Source organism: Schistocerca americana, chromosome 11, assembly GCF_021461395.2.
Source record: "Schistocerca americana isolate TAMUIC-IGC-003095 chromosome 11, iqSchAmer2.1, whole genome shotgun sequence".
In the NCBI taxonomy this organism is placed as follows: domain Eukaryota; kingdom Metazoa; phylum Arthropoda; class Insecta; order Orthoptera; family Acrididae; genus Schistocerca; species Schistocerca americana.
In genome coordinates this window covers 88,846,006-88,856,170 of record NC_060129.1, presented here as the reverse complement: position 1 = coordinate 88,856,170, position 10,165 = coordinate 88,846,006, and positions in this window count along the sequence as shown.

Below are 10,165 nucleotides of genomic sequence, written 5' to 3'. Positions count from 1 at the left end.
CACTTACATCTACATCTACATCTATACTCCGCGAGCCACCTTACGGTGTGTGGCGGAGGGTACATATTGTACCACTATCTGATCCCCCCTTCCCTGTTCCATTCACGAATTGTGCGTGGAAAGAACGACTGCTTGTAAGTCTCCGTATTTGCTCTAATTTCTCGGATCTTTTCGTTGTGATCATTACGCGAGATATATGTGGGCGGTAGTAATATGTTGCCCATCTCTTCCCAGAATGTGCTCTCTCGTAATTTCGATAATAAACCTCTCCGTATTGCGTAACGCCTTTCTTGAAGTGTCCGCCACTGGAGCTTGTTCAGCATCTCCGTAACGCTCTCGCGCTGACTAAATGTCCCCATGACGAATCGCGCTGCTTTTCGCTGGATCATGTCTATCTCTTCTATTAATCCAACCTGGTAAGGGTCCCATACTGATGAGCAATACTCAAGAATCGGACGAACAAGCGTTTTGTAAGCTACTTCTTTCGTCGATGAGTCACATTTTCTTAGAATTCTTCCTATGAATCTCAACCTGGCGCCTGCTTTTCCCACTATTTGTTTTATGTGATCATTCCACTTCAGATCGCTCCGGATAGTAACTCCTAAGTATTTTACGGTCGTTACCGCTTCCAATGATTTACCACCTATGGCATAATCGTACTGGAATGGATTTCTGCCCCTATGTATGCGCATTATATTACATTTATCTACGTTTAGGGAAAGCTGCCAGCTGTCGCACCATGCATTAATCCTCTGCAGGTCCTCCTGGAGTACGTACGAGTCTTCTGATGTTGCTACTTTCTTGTAGACAACCGTGTCATCTGCAAATAGCCTCACGGAGCTACCGATGTTGTCAACTAAGTCATTTATGTATATTGTAAACAATAAAGGTCCTATCACGCTTCCCTGCGGTACTCCAGAAATTACCTCTACATCTGCAGATTCTGAACCGTTAAGAATGACATGTTGTGTTCTTTCTTCTAGGAAATCCTGAATCCAATCACAAACCTGGTCCGATATTCCGTAAGCTCGTATTTTTTTCACTAAACGTAAGTGCGGAACCGTATCAAATGCCTTCCTGAAGTCCAGGAATACGGCATCAATCTGCTCGCCAGTGTCTACGGCACTGTGAATTTCTTGGGCAAATAGGGCGAGCTGAGTTTCACATGATCTCTGTTTGCGGAATCCATGTTGGTTATGATGAAGGAGATTTGTATTATCTAAGAACGTCATAATACGAGAACACAAAACATGTTCCATTATTCTACAACAGATTGACGTAAGCGAAATAGGCCTATAATTATTCGCATCTGATTTATGACCCTTCTTGAAAATGGGAACGACCTGCGCTTTCTTCCAGTCGCTAGGTACTTTACGTTCTTCCAGCGATCTACGATAAATTGCTGATAGAAAGGGGGCAAGTTCTTTAGCATAATCACTGTAGAATCTTAAGGGTATCTCGTCTGGTCCGGATGCTTTTCCGCTACTAAGTGATAGCAGTTGTTTTTCAATTCCGATATCGTTTATTTCAATATTTTCCATTTTGGCGTCCGTGCGACGGCTGAAGTCAGGGACCGTGTTACGATTTTCCGCAGTGAAACAGTTTCGGAACACTGAATTCAGTATTTCTGCCTTTCTTCGGTCGTCCTCTGTTTCGGTTCCATCGTGGTCAACGAGTGACTGAATAGGGGATTTAGATCCGCTTACCGATTTTACATATGACCAAAACTTTTTAGGGTTCTTGTTTAGATTGTTTGCCAATGTTTTATGTTCGAATTCGTTGAATGCTTCTCTCATTGCTCTCTTTACGCTCTTTTTCGCTTCGTTCAGCTTTTCCTTATCAGCTATGATTCGACTACTCTTAAACCTATGATGAAGCTTTCTTTGTTTCCGTAGTACCTTTCGTACATGATTGTTATACCACGGTGGATCTTTCCCCTCGCTTTGGACCTTAGTCGGTACGAACTTATCTAAGGCGTACTGGACGATGTTTCTGAATTTTTTCCATTTTTGTTCCACATCCTCTTCCTCAGAAATGAACGTTTGATGGTGGTCACTCAGATATTCTGCGATTTGTGCCCTATCACTCTTGTTAAGCAAATATATTTTCCTTCCTTTCTTGGCATTTCTTATTACACTTGTAGTCATTGATGCAACCACTGACTTATGATCACAGATACCCTCTTCTACATTCACGGAGTCGAAAAGTTCCGGTCTATTTGTTGCTATGAGGTCTAAAACGTTAGCTTCACGAGTTGGTTCTCTAACTATCTGCTCGAAGTAATTCTCGGACAAGGCAGTCAGGATAATGTCACAAGAGTCTCTGTCCCTGGCTCCAGTTCTGATTGTGTGACTATCCCATTCTATACCTGGTAGATTGAAGTCTCCCCCTATTACAATAGTATGATCACGAAACTTCTTCACGACGTTCTGCAGGTTCTCTCTGAGGCGCTCAACTACTACGGTTGCTGATGCAGGTGGTCTATAGAAGCATCCGACTATCATATCTGACCCACCTTTGATACTTAACCCAGATTATTTCACATTCGCATTCGCTAATAACTTCACAGGATATTATTGAATTCTTTACTGCTATAAATACTCCTCCACCATTGGCGTTTATCCTATCCTTGCGGTATATATTCCATTCTGTGTCTAGGATTTCGTTACTGTTCACTTCCGGTTTTAACCAACTTTCCGTTCCTAATACTATATGCGCACTATTTCCTTCAATAAGAGATACTAATTCAGGAACCTTGCCCTGGATACTCCTGCAGTTTACCAATATTACGTTAACTTTTCCTGTTTTTGGTCTCTGAGGACGGACATTCTTTATCAACGATGATAATGTCCTCTCTCGTAAGCCGTCAGGTATTTTATCGTTTCGCCCAAGGGGGGGTCCCTCTAACCTAAAAAACCCCCGTGTGCACGCCACACGTACTCTGCTACCCTAGTAGCTGCTTCCGGTGTGTAGTGCACGCCTGACCTGTCTAGGGGGGCCCTACAGTTCTCCACCCAATAACGGAGGTCGATGAATTTGCAACCATTATAGTCGCAGAGTCGTCTGAGCCTCTGGTTTAGACCCTCCACACGGCTCCAAACCAGAGGACCGCGATCGACTCTGGGCACTATGCTGCAGATATTAAGCTCAGCTTGCACTCCGCGTGCGATGCTGGTTGTCTTCACCAAATCAGCCAGCCGCCGGAAGGAACCAAGGATGGCCTCAGAACCCAAGCGGCAGGCGTCATTCGTTCCGACATGTGCTACTATCTGCAGCCGGTCACACCCAGTGCGTTCAATAGCTGCCGGAAGGGCCTCCTCCACATTACGGACGAGACCCCCCGGCAAGCACACCGAGTGCACACTGGCATTCTTCCCCGACCTACCCGCTATTTTCCTGAGGGGCTCCATAACCCGCCTAACGTTGGAGCTCCCTATAACTAATAGGCCCGCCCTCTGTGACTGTCGGGACCTTGCCGGAGAATCGGCCACTGGCCCGACAGGCGAGGCACCCTGTGGTGGCTCGGAAACGATGTCATCACCACTAGGAAGCACCCCGTACCTGTTGGAAAGGGGTAAGGCAGCTGCCACGCGGCCAGATCCCACCTTCGCCTTTCGGCCAGGCACGCGCGAGCCCACCACTGTCCGCCATTCACCCTGGAGTGACGGCTGACCGGTAAGATGCTCACTGCCGGAAGACGCAGCGACATCAGGGGTTCCATGTGATTCCAAGGCCACCGAAGTAGGCATAGGTCTCACCACAGTTGCCCCAACGCCACTACGAGCCGACGCCTGCGCCTCGAGCTCGATGAGCCTAACAGACAAAGCCTCCACCTGCCCCCGAAGAGTGGCCAATTCTCCTTGCGTCCGCTCACAACAACCACAGCCCCTACACATGACTATGTTTACCCTACTCTATACGGTGACAAATTCCCAAGATAATCTTCTGATGAGCTACTCTGATAATCAAGAAACACTCACTGAAATACGAGACGCGAAAACTACGCTAGGTTTTCCCAGAAAAACTATTTAAAAGCTAAGCGCAGCAAATAAGTACAAAAACGCTTTATACAAACAGTACTCGCTGCTGCTGGTGCTGTCGCTCTGGCTGTCACAAGACAACTGCTGATTCAAGTGACTAGTGGCTAACGGCCGCGAAACAAACAAAAGACGGTTTTAGGGCGCTTTCTGTTCTAAACGATCAAGAAAACACTAAGAAATCTAACACGAAAACTACGTAAAGTTTTATCAAGAACTGTTAGTTACTATGCAGAGCAGATAAACACAAATAGAACCCCTTCCTTAGTGGAAGGTCGTAAACAAAATGCAAAATAAACGCTTTATACAGACACTACTCGCTGCTGCTGGTGCTGTCGCTCTGGCTGTCACAAGACAACTCTTATTTACATATGTTATGCGCTTCCACTTCTCATGGTTACAAATAAAACGAACACAACATCTACACATTTCCTAAATACGTAGACACAGAAGATCATTACTCTCACATATTTTACCACAACATACTCAAGCAATCCACAACAGTCACCCATATTAATGATTTGTTGTCCATGATGTGGTGCTGCATAGTGAAATTCCAGAGATGCCCACCTGATGTTGAGTTCAACAACTGTCAGTCCATACTCCCATCTCCAGCGTCAGCATACAGATCCAGTACAGTTCCATGTAAAAATACGAGACGCCTTAAATTAGTCTCCAAATAAGTTTAAACACATTCTAAACAAAGATACTTTCATACGCTATTAAAATATAAGCACCAATTATGTAACATTTTGAAACTTCCTGGCAGATTAAAACTGTGTGCCGGACCGAGTCTCCAACACGGGACCTTTGCCTTTCGGGAGCAAGTGCTCTACAAACTTTTTTTTTTTCTTAGAAAGCAAACTTTTCTTGTTTTTCTTTTTTTGTTCTTACTTTGTTCGTTTTCGATCGTTGTATGTGCTCGGGGCGGACGTCGTAAGACATACGTGTAAGTTCATCTTTGATCGGTTAACTCAGTTTTTTTTATTGCAGAGGGCTGCTAACCGTCTGACTGAACACGCTGAGCTACCGTGCCGGCATCAACTGAGCTACCCAAGCACAAGTCACGCCCCGTCCTCACAGCTTTACTTCTGCCAGTGCCTCGTCTCCTACTTTCCAAACTTTACACAAGCTCTCCTGCGAATCTTGCAGAACTAGCACTCCTGAAAGAAAGGACATTGCGGAGACATGGCATAGCCACAGCCTGGGGGATGTTTCCAGAATGAGATTTTCACTCCACAGCGGAGTGTGCGCTAATATGAAACTTCCTGGCACACTCCACTGTAGAGTGAAAGAAATAAAGCTGTGAGGACGGGGCGTGAGTCGTGCTTGGGTAGCTCAGTTGGTAGAGCACTTGCCCGCGAAAGGCAAAGGTCCCGTTTCGAGACTCTGTCCGGCACACAGTTTTAATCTGCCAGGACGTTTCATATCAGCACACACTCCGCTGCAGAGTGAAAATCTCATTCATGTAACGTTTTGTTTTAATTTTGGCTATTTATAACAATGTCACCGTTTATACCATACCACAAGAGTGGTTTATCATAATTTTTGTTTTCTACCGTGGTAGCTGAGTGGTCAGAGCGACGCAAAGTCATACCTACCGCACCGGGTTCGATTCCCTACTGGGCCTGATATTTTCTCCACTCAGGGATAGGGTGATTGGCTGTTGTACTTATCATGAGCATTTCATCTCCATCGACAAGCAAGTCGCCGAAGTGGCGTCAACTCGAAAGAACTGCACCAGGCAACCAGTCTACCCGACGAGAGGCCCGAGCCACAAGGCATTTCCATTTATTATTTTTGTTTTGATCAAAGCTGTATCCACTGTTTACGTGCACACACAGTCATTGCCATTCGCATTCTTAAGAGCCCGGTGCTTGCCACACCTTCTCTTATTACTGACCCTCTTTGGCATTGACTCACACCGCCACCAGCTTCGCCTGTACGCTTTTCAAATTTACACACGGAGATTTACAATTGCGATTCACTATGTTTTAAGCATAGTGCACAAACACTCATTGAGTTAACTGTTGCTTCATTCCACAATATGCGGTATCAATCTTTCTATATCTGAGTGTCATTGTTGCTACAAACCGTACTAGTGGAACTTATTCATATAATGACCATGTATTTTCTACTGATTTCCATACACGAGCAGTATGGGATTTTATAATATCTAGGCGCTAGTTATCTTTTTCTTAGCTATACATTTATTCCATATTCCCTTCCAGTTTAAACCAGTGTGTGTCATTACACTCCATGCTTCATACTGCGCGACCTTCTACGCTGAAGAGCCAAAGAAACTGGTACTACTGCGTAATATCGTGTCCCTCCCCCCCCCCCCTTCCCCGAGCACGAACTGCCACAAAAGAACGTAGAGCATGGACTGGACTTATGTCTGAAGTAGTGCTGGAGGAAATTGACACCATGAATTCTGCAGGGCTGTCCATAAATCTGTAAGAGTACGAGGGGGTGGAGATATCTTCTAAACAGCAGGTTGCAAAGCATCCCAGATAAGCTTAATAATATTCATGTCAGGGGACTTTGGTGGCCAGTGGAAGAGTTTAAACTCAGAAGAGTGTTCCTGGAGCCACTCTGTACCAATTATGGACGTGTGGGGTGTCCATTGTCCAGTTGGAATTTGCAAAGTCCGTCGCAATGCACAATGGCCACGAATGGATGCAGGTGATCAGACAGAATTACTACGTGTCACCTGTCAGAGTCGTATCTAGACGTATCAGGGGTCCCACATCACTCCAACTGCACAGTCCGCACACCACTACAACTACAATAATATCTAGGCGCTAGTTATCTTTTTCTTAGCTATACATTTATTCCATATTCCCTTCCAGTTTAAACCAGTGTGTGTCATTACACTCCATGCTTCATACTGCGCGACCTTCTACGCTGAAGAGCCAAAGAAACTGGTACTCCTGCGTAATATCGTGTCCCCCCCCCCCTTCCCCGAGCACGAACTAGCTTGCACAGTCCCTTGCTGACATACAGGGTCCACAGATTCATGAGGTTGTCTCCATAGGTGTACACGCCCATGCGCTCGATACAATTTGAAAAGAGACTCGTCCGACGAGGCAACGTGTTTCCAGTCATCAACATTCCAGTGTTGGTGTTGACGGGCCCAGGCGAGGCGTAAAGCTTTCTAAGGTGCAGTCATCAAGGTTACGAGTGGGACTGCAGCTCCAAAAGCCCATATCGCTGATGCTCCATACAAACACGGGAGAACTGCCGGATATCACTAACGACCTGCCACGATATTTCGGCGCAGAGTCTTCTGGCCATCTTCAGGTGAGTGCCACTGTAGGAGTACTGGCAAGTACGCGTTGGGCTCCGCTATTTAAAGTCGTACTGAGGTGACATTGCGCATGCGCTGCTCAGCGTGCGCGTTCATAACGGCTCCGTACGCTGCGCCTCGCGCCCTCCATTGCGAAAGCCTGGCGTATCGGTGTCAGGTCGATTTCCATCTTTATGCAGATAACTACGTCGACTACGAAGTTTCTCTATAACAGGATTCCAAGCAGAGTTTATCTGATAACCGCTATCTCGATTGATGAGAGTCTCGTTGTCAGACAATCTTATTTCCACAGATTCATTGATAATCGAGCTCCAAAAGTTTGATGTATGGGTCAAAATTTTTGTGTCGTTGTAATTCATGGAATGGTCTGTGGAAATCCAATGTTCGGCGATTGCGGACTTGGTGGTTTGGAAGAGGCGAGTATGCCTTTGGTGTTCCACAATGCGTTCTTGCATAGTTCGTGTTGTTTGCCTATATATATGATTTGCTGCATTCGCAAGGAATTTTGTAAACACCTGGCTTACGCAGGCCCAAATCGTCTCTAACGGACCCCACCAGTGATGAAATTTTGGAAGGAGGGCGAAAGATGACTCTCACTTGATACTTTCTCAATATTCTGCCTACCTGTGAAGAATGGTGGCACAGCATAGAAATCTGCAGCAATTTGCGGAAGTGTTGGACTTGTGTCACGTTAAAGATTCTACTCATTCGCCGTTGGTCCCGTTCTTGAGGTATCTTGTTTCGGCAGCAGCTATGTCGGAGATTCTATGTTTTACCAGATTCCTGATTTCTCAGTATACACGTGAAATGGTCTTAGGGGAAGATTCCCACTTCATTGCTACCTCAGAGATGTTGTGTCCCATCGCTCGTGCGCAGGCTAGAATACCACGTCCAGAGTTACTTAAATGTTGATAACCCGCCTTTGTAGCAACAGTAACCGAACTGATAACTGCGCCAGACACTTTTTGTCTTACATAAGCCGTATTCTGCCTGTTGAAATGTCTCTATATTTGAATACGCATGCATATACGAGTTTCTTTGCCGCTTCAGTGTATAGTCTCATGTGAAACGTTTCTTACAATAACTTACAAACTACACCACTGGCCATTATAAATGCTACACCACGAAGATGACGTGCTGCAAACGCAAAATTTTACCGACAGGAACAAGATGCTGTGATAAACAAACGATTAGCTTTTCAGAGCATTCACATAATGTTGGCGCCGGTGGCGACACCTACAACGTGCTGGCGCTGGTGTCGACACCTACAAGGTGCTGACATGAGGAAAGTTTCCAGCCAATTTCTCCTACACAAACAGCAGTTGACCGGCGTTGCCTGGTGAAACGTTGTTGTGATGCCTCGTGTAAGGAGGAGAAATGTGTACCATCACGTTTCCGACTTTGATAAAGGCCGAATTGTAGCCTATCGCGATTACGGTTTATGGTATCGCGACATTGCTGCTCGCGTTGGTCGAGATCCAATGACTGTTAGCAGAATATGGAATCGGTGGGTTCAGGAGGGTAACAAGGAACGCCATGCTGGATCCTAACGGCCTTGTATCACTAGCAGTCGAGATGACAGGCATCTTATCCGCATGGCTGTAACGGATCGTGCAGCCACGTCTCGATCCCTGAGACAACAGATGGGGCGTTTACAAGACAACAACCTTCTGCACGAACAGTTCGACAACGTTTGTAGCAGCATGGACTATCAGCTCGGAGACCATGGCTGCGGTTACCCAGGAGCTTCTGCGATGGTGTACTCAACGACGAACCTGGGTGCACGAATGGCAAAACGTCATTTATGGGCTGAATCCAGGTTCTGTTTACAGCATCGTGATGGTCGCATCCGTGTTTGGCGACATCGCGGTGAACGCATATTGGAAGTGTCTATGTGTCAGCGCCATACTGGCGTATCACCCGGCGTGATGGTATGGGGTGCCATTGGTTACACGTGTCGGTCACCTCTTGTTCGCATTATCGTCATTTTGAACAGTGGACGTTAAATTTCAGATGTGTTACGACCCGTGGCTCTATCTTTCATTCGATCCCTGCGAAACCCTACATTTCAGCAGGATAATACACGAACGCATGTTGCAGGTCCTGTACGGGCCTTTCAGGATACATAAAATGTTCGACTGCTGCCCTGACCAGCACATTCTCCAGATCTCTCACGAATTGAAAACGTCTAGTCAATGGTGGCCGAGCAACTGGCTCGTCACAATACGCCAACCATTACTCTTGATGAACTGTGGTGTCGTGTTGAAGCTGCATGGGTAGCTGCACCTGTGCACGCCATCGAAGCTCTGTTTGACTCAATGCCCAGGCGTACCAAGGCCGTTATTACGGCCAGAGGTGGTTGTTCTGGGTACTGATTTCTCAGGATCTATGGACACAAATTGGGTGAAATTTTAATCACATGTCAGTTCTACTATAATATATTTGTCCAATGAAGACCCGTTTATCATCTGCATTTCTTCTTGGCGTAGCAATTTTAATGGCCAGTAGTGTAGTTAAATGTCTTGAAGCCAGTATTTGAGTGCTCTTGGTGACTTCCAATAAAAGTTACAGACAATATCAAACCTTTCCGGTAATTTTAACACTGGGCAGCACCTTCAATCCGCCCCCACCCCTCGCACACGCCCGAGAGCGCACTCACGCACTCTCTCTCACAACACACACACACACACACACACACACACACACACACACACACACACACACAAATGAAAGGGCAATAATTTACCGCTGAGCGTAATAAGTTTTCCTTGTTCCCGCCGTAAAGCTTCAACAGCGTTGATGACATTTTATCTTCTTA